Source organism: Pundamilia nyererei, unplaced genomic scaffold (genome assembly GCF_000239375.1).
Source record: "Pundamilia nyererei isolate P.nyererei 1_Seehausen unplaced genomic scaffold, PunNye1.0 scaffold00067, whole genome shotgun sequence".
Taxonomy (NCBI): Eukaryota; Metazoa; Chordata; class Actinopteri; order Cichliformes; family Cichlidae; genus Pundamilia; species Pundamilia nyererei.
This window is the reverse complement of record NW_005187468.1, coordinates 3,012,372-3,030,187: the sequence shown is the minus strand read 5'-3', so window position 1 is coordinate 3,030,187 and position 17,816 is coordinate 3,012,372. Positions and strand designations below refer to the sequence as shown.

The following is a 17,816-nucleotide window of genomic DNA, read 5'->3' as shown; positions in this document are numbered from 1 at the left end:
CACACACACACACACACACACACACACACACACACACACACACACACACAAGAGAAAATAAATAAATAAATCAACAACCAAGCAGCAAAGAAGTGGTTTGCTCTCTGTGACCATCCTTCAGTGTGCTCACCACAGAAGAATATTGAAGTTTACTCCAGCAGGAGTGAAGCGTGTATCTGCCTGTATATGTGTTTTCAGACTCACATGGGAGTTTGTTTCAGAAGTGGGCGCATCGATACATTTCGGAGTCTAGCTTAAAAAAAAATATATTTGGAATAATCTTTATTTGATTTCGCTGGTCTCTCCCTCATATGGTGTTTTCTTTTTAGGTGTTTGCCCCTTTGCAACTTTGATGCATATTTATGCGCGCCGTGGGTGTACTCCATCAATTATTTGTGCCAGTATAATTCCAGATAAACAGTGTTTGTAAATCAATACATGCATGTAACTATTGCAGATTAAGAGATCGATCAATGGATCCACCGTAACCCCAACCAGTGCTGTTTTTTCCTCCCTCTCTCTCTTTTTTCGAGTCAGTTACAACTCACATCTAACTTTTCACATCTGTCTAAAAAGAAGTTTTAATGCGTGTGAAAGTGCTTGTTTGTGTCTGTGAAAAACATTTTTGACACTTGAGGAAACTTTAGAGTTTTCTATTTTATAATAACCAGAAATTACTTAAATATGCCCAGATTGTGCGTAATAATGTTAATAATAATAATAATAATAATAATAATAATAATAATAATAATAATAATAATAATAATGTCTTGTTCTTATAATTAATTTTGTTTTTGTATTTATTTTTCGTCACCCTCGTGGTCTCCGTCAGTTTTCCCCTCTCTGTGTTTCCTGTGTGTGAACTTTCAGACCAACGTGTTGAACCTCTCCTCGGTAATTGGATAATATTCCTGCTTTTTGCGCCGCTCCTTGCCAGTCGCCTCATCCGTCTCACTGCTGTCAATACAATAACATAATAATGTTGGAAATGTTTCCGACATTAAATGCCATTCGGGGAAATTTCTCTCCACGTCACTCACCCTCCCCTCCTTAATCGTTCACCTCTGCACGGCTTGAACTTGTTAACGTGTCCAATTTATCATAATACCAGCACTTTAACGCAAATGTTTATTTACACACACGGTTCACGCAGTAATTAAGAGTATGTCTCCGTTCCTTCCTGCCTAATAATAATAATAATAATAATAATAATAATAATAATAATAATAACTAGTGTATTTTCGTTTTAAAATAATGGACATTTTCGATTATTATTATTATTATTATTATTATTATTATTATTATTATTATTATTATTATTACATCAAATAACATGCCCTGCCTAAATGCCTAAAACTTCAAATTTCTCTTTCCGATTTTTTTACTTCGTTGTTAGGACAATTGTTTATTAATTTAATTTGCTCGGATTCATATTTTAGTTTTTCTTTTATGTCTACAGAAAAAAATACATTTACTCTTGCTTTTTTTTCTGCAATTCATTTGTATTTTACCTGCCGTCACTTTTAAAAGGTAAATATAAATATCGTTTCTTCCTTTTATGTCCGTGTTTTTATTCGTTTCTCGCTTTGTTATTATTATATTTTATTATTATTACGTTAGTTTTTTTTTAAGCCGTCCCAGCTTTTTAATGTCAGTTACATCAAATCAAACTTACTTTTCAGGCTTATGATCATAATTATTTGATAAGGAATTTGGATATTGGATGCGCCCTCGCTTCCTCATTTTCTCCTTTGTTTTTCGCCTTTTTCCTTTCCTCGTTTCTGAAATAGACTATTGACTTCATTTTATTCATCAAGACAATCCACCTATGGGGTCTCGCACCTCTCCTCATCTCCATCTCGTCTAGAGGAGAAACTTCTGACAGGTGCGAGAAGCGGGTTTGATTTTTAAAAAATGCTCTCATCCTTAATGTGTTGTCATCTGGAAAGCAATTTCGTATGATCAAAGTGCGGCTAGTTAGTGCGGTCAATATTCTTTCCAGCAAGCTTCTCATATATCGATAACAAGACAGCAAAGCCTCTCGCCGAACTGCATTCAGGCCCTGTATCCGTTATGTGCCGATAATTCCGGGTACATCCTGTGCGTAAAATGCGTTATAGCCTCATATACATTTCAGGAAGCTTTAATATAAATATAGGAAAGAATATACCTCAGTTATAAGGATTTTATAGGAATACTGCAAAGGGAAAAACTCGAGGAAATGCTTTCTAGTGCGATAAGGTCGTCCACAAATGAGTGGCAAATACGCACGAAGTCATTATGTGAGTATTATAAGCTCTAACTGGCTCTTCCTCTCTCTTGCTGTCACAGTTACTGTATGACAGTAAGGAGTAAATAAGGTGATTGATCTGTGGTCTATGAAGCAGCAGTGGTCCTGCGGGAAAACATCAGAACACAAGCCAAAGGATCGACTCCAGTCAGCTGGGCCAAAGCGCCACCTCCCCTGTTTTCTGTTATTTCATTTATTTTCATTAATTATTTGAATTGAGGGCAACCCCGCGTACGTACTTGTCCTTTTAACGGAGGATCTTCCAGTCGTACTAATATATATATATATATATAATTTTTTTTTTCAGTGACGCCTTCGTGCAACAGCGACACTTTCCTCCTTGTTTCCTCCTTTCCGGTCGGATCAAGCGAAGCAGCGAAGAAATTTCAAGTCCAGTCCGTGAGACCGTGATCGGGCTTCGGCCTCAGGTGCATCTCTGAGGCGGAGCGACGCGGAGGTCCAGGTGGGTGAATTCAACCCCCCCCCCCCCCTCCTTTTTTATTTCTTTCTAATTTTTTTTAACCGTGTTCCTTTAGTGTCTATTTTCTTCCATTGCTTCTCTTCTGCGGTTGCATTTTCTAATTACAGTCGAACCTTTTTCTATAATAATTAAAATAGTTTAAAATGTTTTTAAGGTAATCTGAGGTCACTTAAGTCAAGATGCTTTCCAGTGGGTGGAGTCATTTGTTGCTGATTTTAAAAAGAAAAGAAAACGGAACTGTATTTTACAAAGAGAGTCCGTGTAGAGATGCAACGTTAAACCAACGTAACCATTCAAAGTGGTAATTTAAACTTTATAAGACAGCTTTCTGCACTCTATGAAATCTTTCAGACTCACCTATTTCTTAAAGATTCACAGAAGAACAACTTCTAAAAATTCTGAAAAGAAAATATTTTTTTTAACGTGTGGAAATGCTTTTCAAAATTTCAAGATTGTCCTGTTTTTCTATTTTAAAAAACACTGCAATTAAAAAATAAATAAATAAATCCAAACACCTCTTTTTGGATTTTGAAAATGTGTCAGTGACAAAGTGGCACAGAACTATCTACAAATAATCAAAGGTGTCCAGTCTACTATCCAGTGACCCTTGGCCATGTGCAAGATTGCTCTCCATCAAGGTAATGAATGCTTCCTTCGTTTCTTCTGCACCCGTCTAATTCTTCCCGTTTGATATTACACTCTTAAAATTTGTATTTTAGTATTTATGATTCAATATTCATTGGTGTATGCTGGAAGAGAAAATTCTACCTCTTACTCTCGTAGCCTTATAGGGGAACTGAAGGACTTCTCCATATCTTTTCCATCATCTGCAAACACTCCCTCTTTCTCCACCCCCCAACCCCCTCCTGTCGTCTTTCCCTGCCACACCTGGTAACTACAAACTTGTACACAATAATAACAGCCAGATGTATCCATCTATCTCTCTATCTAGCCTGTCGACAGTTAGTGGAGTGGCTGAGAGACTTGCAGGCGTGAAAGGTCAGTTAATCAATGGCGCACAATTTGACAAATCCCAGTGACTCTTATCATCCTCACGGGTGTTTAGGGCCGAAAGGAGGACCACCGAGATAAATGCTTAATCCTGAGTGCTCAGTGAAAGAGAGAGAGCGAGAAAGAGAAAGGACAAGGACGGGAGCGCTCTGAAGCAGATGGGCATGCAGAGAGGTTGAACGCCAGGGTTGGTAGTGGAGGGCAGTGGACTTTGGAAGAGTTGACAAGTAGAGATAGAAATTGAAGAAAGTAAGAGATTCGGAAGTGACTCAGTGCAACAACTGGAAGGTGAACAAATGTGCCTGCGTTTGGAAATGACAGATTATACTTTTGTCTGTCGCAATCAAAGGACATGTGCAACTTTGTGGCTCTCAGATCACAGAACATTGCCTCAGGCTGGACAGGCCGAACACATGCCTTCTGGTCTGACAAAGAAATCCTGGTTCACTCTCGGTTATGGCTCTGCTTCTGTGTGTAAAGTTGAGAAAAACCTGAGGAAAACAAAGGTGTATGAGTGGTTGAATTCTCCTGTGGCATGTTAGCCCGCCTGCAGCAGTGTGCAACCAAGAGGAAAATGAGCTTTTGTCCACAAGGCTGGCCTCTTTTTTCCTTCAGTTTTTTTTAAACTGCAGGGGTTTTGGAAGAGGGAACAATTTCTCTGCCCTTATACCCTTAACAAACATCACCTCAGTAGGACATGTCGTCACTTGTTTTCTATACTGAACTGCTAGGACCTTGTTATTTCCTGTTTTTATATTGGCATACATCACATTTAGTTAAAGAATCCAAATAGCATTACTGTCACCAAAAGTGATGGCTTGAATCTGAGGGCATGAATGGAATTTCCTTGCCGTGTGTGTTTTATCTTTTTTTCACATGGGTACAAGAGAACTGGAGCTCTTTGAGCAATCACACAGACAGACCCTCATGTCCTTTATCTCCATCTCAATACAAGTTCAATGTAATTCAATTGAGATTAGTTGAACTGGCATGACAGCAGATCCGTAGTATTGCCAAAGCACTTAGGAGGCAATGACAGAACCACATCGATGTGGACTAACACATACACAACGCTGCACGACCGGCCAACCTTGTAGTGAGACTAAGACACACACATGCACACACAAAGTATAGGATCGAGCGAGAGAGTGACAGTCGAGTCAAAGAGGTTTTGGCAAATCTCGGGATGATGAAGTTAAAGGCTGATAGAAACTTGTCGAAAAAATGCAAAAAGAAGGAGAGAGGAATGATAAAGGGACCCGGACGACGAGTAGAGCTCATGTATGACAGAGTTCGTCCAAAAAAGATGAAAGAATGATCGACTCTCGGGGAGCACGATGGAGAGAGAAGAAGAAGGAAGGACAGGAAAAGGGGAAGAGGAGGATGTGACAAAGTGAAAGAGGTGAGCAATGCTGAGGAGAGCGAGAGAAGAGAAGGAGCGAGTGAGGAGAAAGTGCTGAAGGCGAAAAAAAGGAGAGGACAAGAGATAAAGAGAGCAAAGGGGGGGGGGGCAAGAAAGGATAAAATGTATAAGAGTGATGTACGAGAAGAGGGGAGAGGAAGAGATTTACTAGAAGAGAGATTAAGTCAAGTTGTCCCCGGTCAGTCATTAATCCGATTTAAGAGCAATTAAGGTGAGACTGATTCCTTCCTAGAGAGAAAGAAATAGATGGAGAGGGTGAAGAGAAGGGGGGAAGAAAAGAGGAGACAGGGAGGGAGACAAGGAAGGAGTGATTGAAAGAGGAAAGTGGGAAAATAGAACAGGTGTCTGAACTCTGGATGTCGGTTAGTGGACAAATTACAAGCAATGTACTGAAAAACTAACAGGAACACTGGCAGAATACTCTAATCTGTTTATTTGACTGTCATGTAACATTGGACAAATCTAAAACTTGCTAAAAGTCACAGGTTAGGGAGCGAGGTGAAATAAATTTTTCAAAAGGCACTCCAGAAGTTTGGTCGTGGCTTTTCGTGTATTCTCGCATTCGTTGACTAACACACATTCCCTTTTGATCAAACCATGGATTTTCCGTGACATTGGGATCATAGAAGGGTACCTCTACACTCTGTTAACAGAAACTAACATCTAAAGTCTGCGTGTTATAGCTCAGTTATCTGTGAGATTTGTTTTGTGAGAGTGGACAGGAGACGTGAAGTTGAATTTCAGGTGAAAGTGCAGCGGCTGCTTCCCTCCAGTCAACATTAGACAGCGAAGGGCAAAGAGGAGAAAGAGACAGTGTTAGAGAGAAGGAGAGTGAAAGACAAAGTGGATGACTCTCCTCTGAATGAAAATGAAAAGCACGGGAGCAATGAAGAGTTTCCCTCCTCCTCCTCTTCCTCTTCCTCCTACTGCAACAAACCCCTCCAATCCCCACTCGGTGTGCTCTGTTGTTCCAGATATGTATCAGGGGTCTCGGGGTCAGCAGAGGGGTCCCTCCACTTGCTGTAGTGTTTCTATGTCTATTGGGAGATGGTGGTCCTGATAGCTTGGCCGTCTGACACGTACACAACAGTACATAAATCAAAGGCGCACATACACACCCTCACTCCGTTTATCTCCCACTCAAACAGTGCGGTGATAGCAGCCAACTCTGCATAGAGTCAGACAGAGGGAGAGGTTGTGGTCTGTCTTGTTAAGTGGGAAAGTAATAGGTAGCTGTAAAAGGTTTACTTCTGTTGCTGCCATCTCTATTGTTCAGGCTTTTCCAGTGTTTGTGCCTCTTTTGTTTGATGTGCTTCAATAGTATATAGCACACTCAACTACATACATAATTGCTGTTCCACATAACTGCAGGACAGCAGCATGTTATTATGAAGTCTTTTAAGGCAAAGAATGTAGCAAATTGAAAGTGAGGTTATAGATTTTGTTTGTAACATTTTAGGTATCTGAATGGAAATGGTTTTACATGATTTCATTGACTTACATCAGTCACAAATGCACGTTTTTCAAAAGAACTCGGCCATTACTGGGAAAATGCACTTATACACATCTCTTTATTTCATTTTCTGTTTTGTCCTGGCTTTTCTCCTATTAAGATTCTCTCTATATTTCTGTGGCGCATCTATTGCAGTTTCTGTGGACCAATCTGTAGACCATCGCAAGTCACAGATTGAGAGGCCATTTGGCTGCTGTTGACAGGAGACAGCAGCTATTGACAGGGCCCTGCCGGGGAGGCGTGTCTCAGGCCCCACGTCCAAAGCGTTTGTGGCATTTAATACACTGTAGCAGTGGTCCTCACAGCCCTCACCCTGCGTGCTACTGCCATAGGGATCAATATGCACTGGGTTAGAGAGAAATGGACCATCTGATGCACACTCAGAGAGGGGGATGAGAGGAAAAAAGAGTGTAAGAGATGGAATCAGCGGGGAGGGGTGGGGTAGCGAGGGATTTAAGGGAAGAGAGGCAAAAGACTTGAAAAGGGGGAAATGGTGAGACCTAAAAGTGAAGAAAAGAAGAGAGGAAATGATTAGAGGCATGGTTTAAAAAGACATGGAGGCAGAGTGTTGCCCAGCACAGAGATAGATAGCAAGGGAGAGAAAGTGGTCAGTGGTTGAAAGAGACATTCAGCTGGGAAAGAAAACAGATTGGAGGGAACGGGGATAGACACTGAAAAAGAGGAAGGCTCTAGACACCAGGGAGGATACACACAGGAAAGGAAAAAAGACATAAGGGAAGAGACGAGTGGGAGATAGGAAGGGAGAGGGGGAGTAGAAGGAAGAAAGGAGAGGGGAGAAAAACAGAGGTGGTGGTGGTGGTGGGGGGTGCTGGGAAGGATGAGGAGGAAAGGAGGGGAGTGGGGGGGGGGACTAAAATTTCCATCAGGTTTTCAATTGGGGCGGATCAATAGTGTATTAGAGCTCACCTTGACCCCATCCCTCCCCCCTCTCCCTGGCCCAGCACACAGGCCAAGCTACTCTCCCTCACAGCAGGGGACAGAGAGGGGGAGAGATTGCATTACGGCCCCCCTTTCTTGGACCAAAGTGGCAGAAAATGGCACAATAAAAGCAAGAGCGGACAGAAAGAAAGAGGAAAACTAAGTCGCGGCAGGTAGAAACAGAGAAAGTGGGAGACGAGGAGTAAGAGACCACGGAATGAGCTGGAGGAGAACCCAGCAGGTGCTGCCGTGCTTGTTCGGATGGAGCTTTCTAGGAGAGGAAACTTGTTGGGCAGGGTGGTGTGTGCATGACTTGTGTGCATTTGTATCACTATAACACTCAAAAGGACAGATTGGAACTGAAATGTGTGATCCACATAAAACACAAGCATGTTTTTTGAACATGTATAGAATTTGGTTAAGTAACTGTGCTAAGTGTTGACGCAGTCACGGGGCTGCTGAACCTTGAAAGACGGAGAGTTTTGTTCATCAGTGTAAACAAAATGCACTCATATGGACTCGAACAAGTCCGTGCATTAGTATTTTTATTTTATTAATATGCCACTACTTTAAAAATTTTAATATTCTGCATAGAATACCTTAAATATATAACTATTGGCATTGGTTAGGCTACAAAGCCTACCAATGCTTTTAAGGTGTGGTGTACAAATCGGTGATCTGCTGCACGGTTACACACAAATGCTCAGATAAATAAGTTGGTAGATGTGCACGAGACTGGTAGGACACCCTCCATCACTGGAGGACAGCGGGACTTGAAGCTGTTGCAGAAGGACAGAGGCAGGGGCCAGAGTGAGGGTGATGATGGGGGGAGAGGTTGAATAAAAAAATTGATCTAGGAATTTAGCATTTAGACACAGTTTGCAAAGTGATATAGAGGGGAGGCAGAGGAGCAGAGGGGACAGTGCGGGGGAGGACACTTAACTTTACAATAGGTCAGCTCTGCTGCTAAGTCTCTTACTAACTGGAATCTTGACATCCTGCCTCATATGCCGCTCTGTGCATATTCCCCAGAAAATAAACACAAAATGCGATTCCGAGATTCTTTCAATGATCCATCTTGAGTGTGTGATTTAGCTGTTTAGACAGGAGCTTGTTTGTAAAAGCACAGACCTACTAGCAGCACCATCCTCATCTCTTCTCCACATTTCCTAATGCTGTTCCTATTGTCACCCATCCACACTCCAGTGCACATACACATGCCAAGATGCCCGGCAAAACAACACGCAAATGCACACGCGCACCCTGTGTCAGGCGTACGCACACACGGTAACACACAAACTCGTCCCACTCACTGAGGGGGAGAAAAGGAAAGAAAAAAGGAGAGAAAAAAGAAATCGATCGCCGGGGATAGCGGTGCGCGTCGGAGGATCGTATCTTGTCAAAATAATATATTACCCTCATCCCCGCCTGATCGATGCGGTGGATTAGGGACGGAGGGCTCCCTCTCTCCCCTCCTCTCTCTCCCTCTCTTCCTCCTCGGTGCTTGGTGCAGTTTAATATTTACCTCCGTGAAAGAACGGCCGCGACGGCTCTCAGCCCTAATTGATTCCGACACATGGGGCTCTGTGCTCAGGCTGCGGATGAGAGAGGGAGGGCCGGCTGGAATGCAGAGGTAGAGAGGCGAAAGAAAGAAAAAGAAAAGAGGAGGGAGAGAAGGAACCTCAGGACAGCAGCATCAAAAAACAAAATAGCAGGAATATGTGAAAAGGAAGGCTAGGAAAAGAAAAGATTTCCATAAGGAAGAAAAAAGAAGCTGTGGGAAGAAATGGAAAACTGAAAAGGGTGAGATAAAGTATGGAGTTTGAAAAAATGGATGGATAAAGGTTAGGGTGGTGGAAGAGAGACGAATGAACTTAAAACCTTGGAGGAAAACCTGGGAGGTCAGAGGAAATACAGTTAGAAAGGTATAAGATGGAGACAGCTGAGCCAGAGGGTGGAGAGGAATGGCAATGTATGTGGCACAAATAGAGGAGAGAGGGATGAATGGAACGGATAGCAGATAGGAAATGAATCAGGAAGAATGAGGGAAACGGGGAGAGTAGGTGGAAATGGGACTGCACGCGAAAGTGGCTTCAGGAGAGCAGGAAGAGAAACGGGAGGGATGAGGGCAGAGGAGAGCAAATGAGAGGGGATTAAGAGAGCGACAGGAAGATGGATAGAAATGGAGGAGTGAAACATGACGGGTGGAATGTAGAGCACCAATAAAAAGGCAAGAACGGGGAGCAAAGAAATAGGGGGATGATGGAAAAAAGAGCCCGGCGCAGAGGTGACAGAATGATATCAGGTGGGATAGACAGAAAACAGGAGTGATAGCGGAGCGAGAGGCGGGAGGGTAGAGAGGGACCATATTTTCCGCTGAAGGAACTGGCCTGTCATGCTGTTCCGCCAGCGCAGAGCGGCTCTATAAAATACAGGGAGCAGGCGGGTCGTGTCGGGTGACTTATGTGTATATCTAGGCTTTGTCAATATTTCTTTCTGTCTTCCTTCCTCTGTGCTCTCCCTATTGCTCCCTGACTTTCTTTTTCCAATTGTGCTTCCACTGTCTCCCCATTTCTTACTACGAGTGTGTGTTCGTCCCAGTTAAGTGCTCACTCCATCTCCAGCACTGTTTGTCCGCCTTCCTGTTCTTTCTGGGAAGTGAGAGCACATACAAGAGATATAAGCCGTAGAAGTCACCTGCACCTTTTGAGCTTGCAAGCCAAACACGACTGTGGTGCAACAACTTGAGGACTTATTGAGGTTTTATTCTTCAGTCATTCTCCATTATGAGGCGATAGAGGCAGGATGATGAGGCTTGCGGTTAAATTTACATCAACAGAGCACCAACACAAATACTCTCATTGGGGTTCATATTTTAAAGTCTATCTCCAGATTAAGAACATAGAGACACACACGGCTGGTTCCCTCTCTCAAACAGAAGCCGTCTTACCTGTTAAGACGTCTTCTCTTTTGCATAAGTGCGGGGATAAATGAATTCATCGGGTTGTGTACATCTTTCTGTAAATCCACTTTTCTAGTTTGTGTTTCTCCAAGTACAGAAGCACCGGGTGGTAGGCTGATTTATTCATGCGATCCCACGTTGGGTTACACCTCCTCTTCCTCATTTGGCATGGTTTAGTATCCTGCACACAGGTCTGTGGAGACCTGGATCCACGGGGGGGCCAGGCATCCTGCAGATACACTACCCCAGTGCACAACTAGTGGACACTCACAAATTACCCTGCTCTACATTTCATGTATATTTATTATGAAAATACATTAAAACTTCTCCGAACTGTTTCTGTCTTGCCACGTAAGTGAGAGTACTACAATGTTGCCCTCATTTTTGACTTCACCAAAGTCCTGGTGGGACTTGGCGATGAGAAAAACATTCAGTTCTATTTCTACCTACCTGTGTCGCCACAGAAAAAGTGAGGAGGGGAGGGGGAACATAGAGGACACAGAAGTTGAAATGGAATGAAACAGAACTTATTTATTTTTTAAAAATAAGCCCCAAATTTCCAATCTATCCCCATGACTTCCTCTGCCTCGGTGCTATGGTTTCTTTTTCCTTCCCCTTTCTCTCTCTCTCTCTCTCTCTCTGTGTCTGTTCTTTATTTACACCTCTCTCCTGCTCTCTGCAGTGGCTCAGGGAGCGGTAACAGAAGTGTCACTTGTCATTATTGGTCTAATTCAGTAATCCGTCATCGTGCACTCACTGTATGCAGCGCATTATACGCCAGCACAGCAGGTGTACTACGCACCGAGGTGGAGATTCGATTTGACACGCACACACAGGCGAGAGAGCCAACGGGGGCCGGAGCAGACGGGCACCGAATGTGTGTGTTTGTGTGCGTACATTTTGTTTTCTGTGTGTCGGAGAAAGTGGAAGGGGAACAGATGGAAAGATGGAGAAATTGAATTTTTGTGTGCATGTCTGTGGATATATTGTAGTTTCAATAGAAATACAGCGGTCTAAGATGTCTCTGTAGTGGGACGAGACATCAGCGACGGGACAGAGACAGCAGAACGAGTCAGAGCAGAGACTGTGAGCGGTAGCACGTGTGGGAACAGATGCGAAAGAAGATATTTGCAGTAAAGAAAAATGAACAAAATCCAACAATATATTATTACAGCGTGCTTTCCATTCATTTACAATCTGCAATTATCAAATCAAAGTTTACGTCTTCATCTGAGGGCTGAATATGTTTTATAACCCAGCCTGGAAGCAAAGCTGTAACACAATCTACTGTTCAAAACACGGTATTGAGTTTCCATGATTCTGTTGTTCAACACTTTTACTTGGCTATAAAAGTTTTGCTTTATCCTCATAGCATTTTCTAAAGCAGTTCATTAGAAAGTAATATTTTTATTTCTTAAGCGAATATGATGGCTGACCAGCCAAGAAAGTCAATTCAGTCTGATTTATAAATTAGTTGTCTGACTTTTAAGTTTGGTGAAACTTATAGTTTATTATGTTTTTCCCAATTGAACTGCTTGGCTATTTAAACCACATTAATGCCAATTTTTCTCCAGTATTTTCATTTAGCTGCTACACTACACAAATAGGACCACATGCCTCTACCTACCAGTGGAGAAAGAAAAAGAATAGACACAATGACATGCAAGACAAGGAACATCCAGCTTATGTGGTCAGCGTCTTGGACTTCACCTGGACTCTCTAGATTTAATTATGAGAGTATATGGACTCATTGTCATTGTACAAAAACATAATGTGTTGTGCTTTTCACCTACCTCATCCTGCTATAGTGGGAAAAAATCCATTAAGCGATATGATCGCTAAGTCTCCCAGATCTCTGTTCAGCTTGCGGCATTGCTAACTTCTGCACTACAGTGTGAAATTATGGATTCTCCTGAGATTATGCTTAGAAGAACCTAGATAGATCTCCAAACCCAATGTTTGTTTTATATAACGGTCAAGTCTAGATTCAAGTTAGACATGGTGAGGTGAACCCTGCTGCAGTCAGGGTTGTGGTCTGTAAGACTGATCCATTAACCATGAAGTCAAACACCGATTTTATCTGCTTTAGTCTCGCCCATGTTTATGTTTGTTTTTGACTAATCAATCAGTCAATCAATCAATAATCAATATTGGTACAGATTTTTTTTTTAATTTAACCTGTTAGTGCTTTATCAGTTTAAATGATTTTAAGTGTAGTTTAGCGTTTTTAGTGCCGCTTTCCTCAGCTTACACATAGATATCATTTTAGATGCAAGAATGTCAGACACTTTATCAACTTGACTTATGCTTGGTATTGGTAGCTGTTATTCAAGTTCATTTTATTAATTTCTTTTTTAGTTTGTTTATTCTGCATGTAGTATATACAGCTGGATGCTTTCATATCAAGGAAATAAACACAAAGACAAAGTCCGATAAAAACAAAGGAAAGTGGAAGTACCATCCCTGAAAATCCTTTCACTTCATGTATGATATGTAAATATGATATGAATGGATCTTAAAACAGGAGTAGGTAGAAGCTTAACACTGCACTGCACACAAAAATGTGCGTACAGTCCAAACTTGGCACACTTCTAAGTCAAAGCTATCTACAACTTGGTGCTCCGGTGGGTCCAATCGAAAGAAAGGCAAAGCCAAGCTTTGTATGCAGCATTGACAGTCCCACCTCCCTTGGGGTTGGAGATGGTGCCCCCTACATTCTGGGTACTAGAGTTTTATTCTATGTGAACAAGTGTAAGGGTGATAGGGTTTAAGATGTGATGGAGCTTCACCTCTTCTCTTTATCAATGGCAATTTGTATGTGAGCACACACCTCTGGAGTCCCAGCGGACACAGTGGATTTCATCAAGTTCTTAACCCCACAAGGCTACAAATCCGGTTACCACTGTAAGTGTTTTAAACTGTTTAAACTATCACAGCACTCCATGCTGAGTCCCAGCCCGTGTGCAAGTCACGCCCAGATCACACCGAACCATATGAGTGTAACTGCATTTACTCTACTTTTTTCTCTTATTTTATTTTTGCTTTATATAACACCTGCCATTTCCACCAGCACATCAAACCCCGGCTGTAAGCTGACTCCGAGGGGATTCACTTCTATTGTTTTGTGAAACCTTTTTACAGCTGCTTTTATTGATTCATTTTTATCATTCCTTTTTTCATTAAGAACATATGGAAGACATTTTTTATGTGATTTGACTACACCCCAAATTTCTGCTGCTGATTTTACTGTAAGATTGTGGGATCCTCTCGGTGATACTGATGATGCAGAGTAGGGCAATGCAGTTTATACACTGAATACTAATAGCCACGGTTGCTAATTGTTAATTGCAAGATTTTTCTAATTACTACTCATTAGTGTCATTTGCATAACTCTAAATGTATGGTGAACTATGATGAGCCCAGTTCAGAATCAACAGCTCAACCAATGAAAACAATGAAAAAACATCACAGTATGTCTTTATTTGCCATTTCTTGGAAATTATTTTGTCATTGGTCATCAGTAAAATTTCAGACATGTGATTGAGCTAAATCACCAATCCTCTTTTACATCAGGAGCAAACCAAAACACTTTTTCAAACAGACATCGACTGCACAATTTAAAGCTGTCGCTGCATCTGATTGTTTACTAATCGCTAATTTATCCGAGAAAGTATTCAGTTCAAGAAAGTGAGGTGAGAAATTACAATTGAACTAAGAGAGAGAGAGAGAAAAATAGATTTTTATGTTAAAGATGTTAGACTTTTACTTTTTTTTTCTCCAGAGGCCTTCTTCCCCTTCACCCACCCAAAAGACAAGAGTAAAGCCTTTCAGTCCCATATAGCCAGAGAATTAGAGATAGGTATATGGGGCTAATCCTTTAATGTGGTATAAACAGTAACAGGTAGTTTCTCATTGTTGTTGGTTTAAAAATTATAGCTCTTGAATTTAAATTACAAAAAAAAACTTTTACTGTACAATATTATTAGGTTAACATGAACTGTAAACAAAACATGCTTAAAAGTTGAAAGAATGAAATGGCAGGAGCTGTTTGTTTTGGATTTCACAGAGCAGACAAAAAATGTTATGTCAAAACATCTTAATTTTATAATGAACTAGTTATTTTGACTTAAAGGCTACACTGAAAGGTCATTAATATCTGAAGGTTTGCTTATTTGCTTATATCTCCAATGGATTATTTAACCTATTGACAAAGAGCCCTTTGATTTTATCGATTGCCTGCCTGATGGTGATCATCGACTGGGGAGTTATTTTGTATTAAATAATCAGAGGTGATCAATACCGCTCAATAACTGTCTTCCTCCTCCTTCTTATCAGCCCCACAATGTCTCCATGTTGAAAGACCCATAGGCGCACACTGCTGACATGGTTATAAGATGGTCGGAATATATATATATGTGTAATCTGTTGATCCTCTGGCGTTTTACAGTTACTTTGTCTTTGTTTAGGAGCTGAATTGCACAATAGCATCCACCAAATGATGGCCAGCGCACAATGAGCTACTTCTCCTCCTCTGCATCAGTTGATCAAAACCGCCTGGAGTTATGCAGTTAATGGCATCATTATTGTAAAAGAGAGAGAGAGAGAGAAAAAAGGAGATAGGAGAGCGAGAAAAAAAGGGGTGGGAAGAACAAAGTTGGAAAAGGAGAAGGAGGAGGAGGGAAGGAAGGAAAGTGTTTGAATTATTATCCTGTATATGCTCGAGTGGACACGAGACAGAGAGCAGGGGGCGATTTGGCGAGTTGTTGAAGAAAAGATGAGAGGTGAGGCCTACGGTGGGGAGGAGAGAGCAGGAGGGAGGGCCGGTGATGAATGGAAGGAGAACAGGGATGAGAGACGGAGCAGCATGAAAGAGTATATACGGTGCGCGGTCCCGCTCCGAGGATGATGAAACGTTAATTAAAGTAAACGAGCTACCTGAGCTCCCCGGCTAACCCCCTGTCACACTCTGTCAGGAGACAGAAAGAGGGAGGTGGGGGGCAAGGGGGGAAAGAGGGGGGCGGGGGGGGGGCGGTGGAAATTTGACTGGAGAGGAGAGAAGTTGGATAATCCAGCTGTGGCTTTAGTTCAAGGTTGATTGCTGTCACAGTTTCTAGCACAGATATGCATGTGCACACCAGCGAATGTGAATAAATATGACTTCAATATGATCATTTAATCATTTAAGTTATTTTTTGTGCATTATTTTTAAAGTATTTCCCATTAATTCCTCGCAGGCTCCATCCAAGATTTCGTGTGAGACCCGCCGAGCTCTCCGCAATGACATCTCACATGCGGGAACAGAACATTTTGAATGAATCGATCAGCCGTGCGAATGTGCCTGAAATGTTGCTGCGTGGATCAGTAATTACAAACTACTTTTTGGGCAAAAGTGTGCCCTAATTTTCAAAAGAAAGCCCCACCCATCCTCTCCCCCTCGAATATGTTTCAGCCTGTGCTCCTCTGTGTATATAATCCTTATTTCCCGTTCAATCCACGCAAGGTTTCATCCGCCAAGATCACCTTTGTTTCTTTTTAATGCTCATATTCATTCAATTAATCTGGGCTCTAATTCGTTTATATATTTATTTACTCGGTCTCGCCATCACTCTCTTCTTTTTTTCATCTCTCTCCAACGATTATCCTGGCGTCTAATTAGAAATCGATGCCGCTTGGCCGCCGGGTATTTGCAATGTGTTTGTGGACGTTGAGAACAATTCCCCGGACAGAAAAGACTGAGAGAAGAAAGAGAGAGGAAGAGGAAACGCTACACTACACCGCACTGCACTATATGCACACACACACGCACACACGCGAGCGCGCAGATTCTGACAACCGACTTAACTGCTTGCAGCGATTCTTCTTTCTAAAAAAGCAGTAGGCTAAGTTTAAAAAAACAGAAAAGAAAGAATGCAAGGAAAGGAAAAATGAAAGAAAATGATTTTTTTAACGACTGACGCGAGGGATTTGTGCAGAATTGTTGAGGACTGTTTCCCCGTCTTTTAGGAAAACAAACAAACCTCGAAGTGGAAAAGCACTTTAAATGTGATGGCCTGCATCTAACCCTAGCCAAAAGTCGAAGGAGCCAATTCATCACAAGGTTATAACAATCCAGTGCGCCGAGCCTCTATTGCAATGGTATTCTTATTTTAGCATCGGGCTTCTATTTTTGAGCGTTTGGGGCCTGCGTATGTAATTAATGCATTAGTCCGAAATGCAAACTTCAATGAAAAAAAGTGTAAGAGCCTCTACGTGCGTTTAATAGCAGCCAAACTTTGTTGAAATTAGCCTTCAGTAATTGAGCAATCGTTCATTTGCCTTTCTCCCTTTAAGGCGAATATTTCGGGCAGTTGGAAACTCAAAGTCTAAATTACTTCAAACTTTGTGTGAACTATGGTACCCGTTCTCTTTTCCCTTTTTTGTGCCATAAGCGGTGTCTTCTCTGATGCTCATTCCGAGCCGGCGTCGCCTCCTCTCTGTCGCGTCCCGCGGAGAGGAGTCGGTATGGAGACGACGGGTTAGCGCCATTACCGGGGCCAATCGAACCAAACCGGATTAGCAGCTGCCAGATGAAAAACGAAATCGTTCCAACCAAGTGAAAAAAAATGTAGGGAACCAGAGCCTCGCACTTTTATTAGTTCAGCTTTACACCACAGTGTGTTTACCATCTGTGCGCAACCTTTTATTGGCTCTCCCCATAATCTGTTTTTCAGACGCCGTTTCTCTCTGTTTACTGTGTTCATCATCCCAAACGAGATGCATCACTTTCTCTCCCCCCCTTCTCTCCCCTCCCCGTGTGTGTGTGTTTCTCCAATAACTCCGTGGGTTCACCAGTCAGGAAGTGTCATATCGGGAAATGCAGTGTTGGAGTGTCACCCCCCTCTGCATGATAAGGAAAACTGAATAACTTGCTTCTTCTCCTTGTTGCTTCACATTTCATCAACCCCTGTGATGCTTTACTTGTGCCAAAACCATCAGCCTGGGCTCCCTGGTGTCTGTGTGTGTGTGTTGTGTGGTTCCACATGTGTGCATGTGTATGCATGTGAGTGTCTGTGTGTCTTTGTTGCTCTGTGCAGTAAGTCATATTTGAGGCTTCATCCTTGCATTTTCTGTCAGTCTATCTTTCCATCTTGCACGCTCATTAAACGTCCCTCCCTCACACAGACACACACACACCATCTCTCTCTCTCTCTCTCTCTC

At 42.1% G+C, this 17,816-nt stretch overlaps 1 protein-coding gene across 1 annotated transcript in view; it reads left to right on the top strand.

The window, feature by feature from the left end:
• The first annotated feature begins 2,695 nt into the window (after positions 1-2,695).
• The window catches only part of erfl1 (Ets2 repressor factor like 1), a 32,236-nt gene continuing 17,115 nt past the window's right edge, over positions 2,696-17,816 (top strand). Inside the window, exon 1 of the mRNA XM_005736208.1 lies at positions 2,696-2,753. The gene's annotated coding sequence lies outside the window, so the exon portion shown is untranslated. The remainder of the gene's footprint in view (positions 2,754-17,816) is intronic.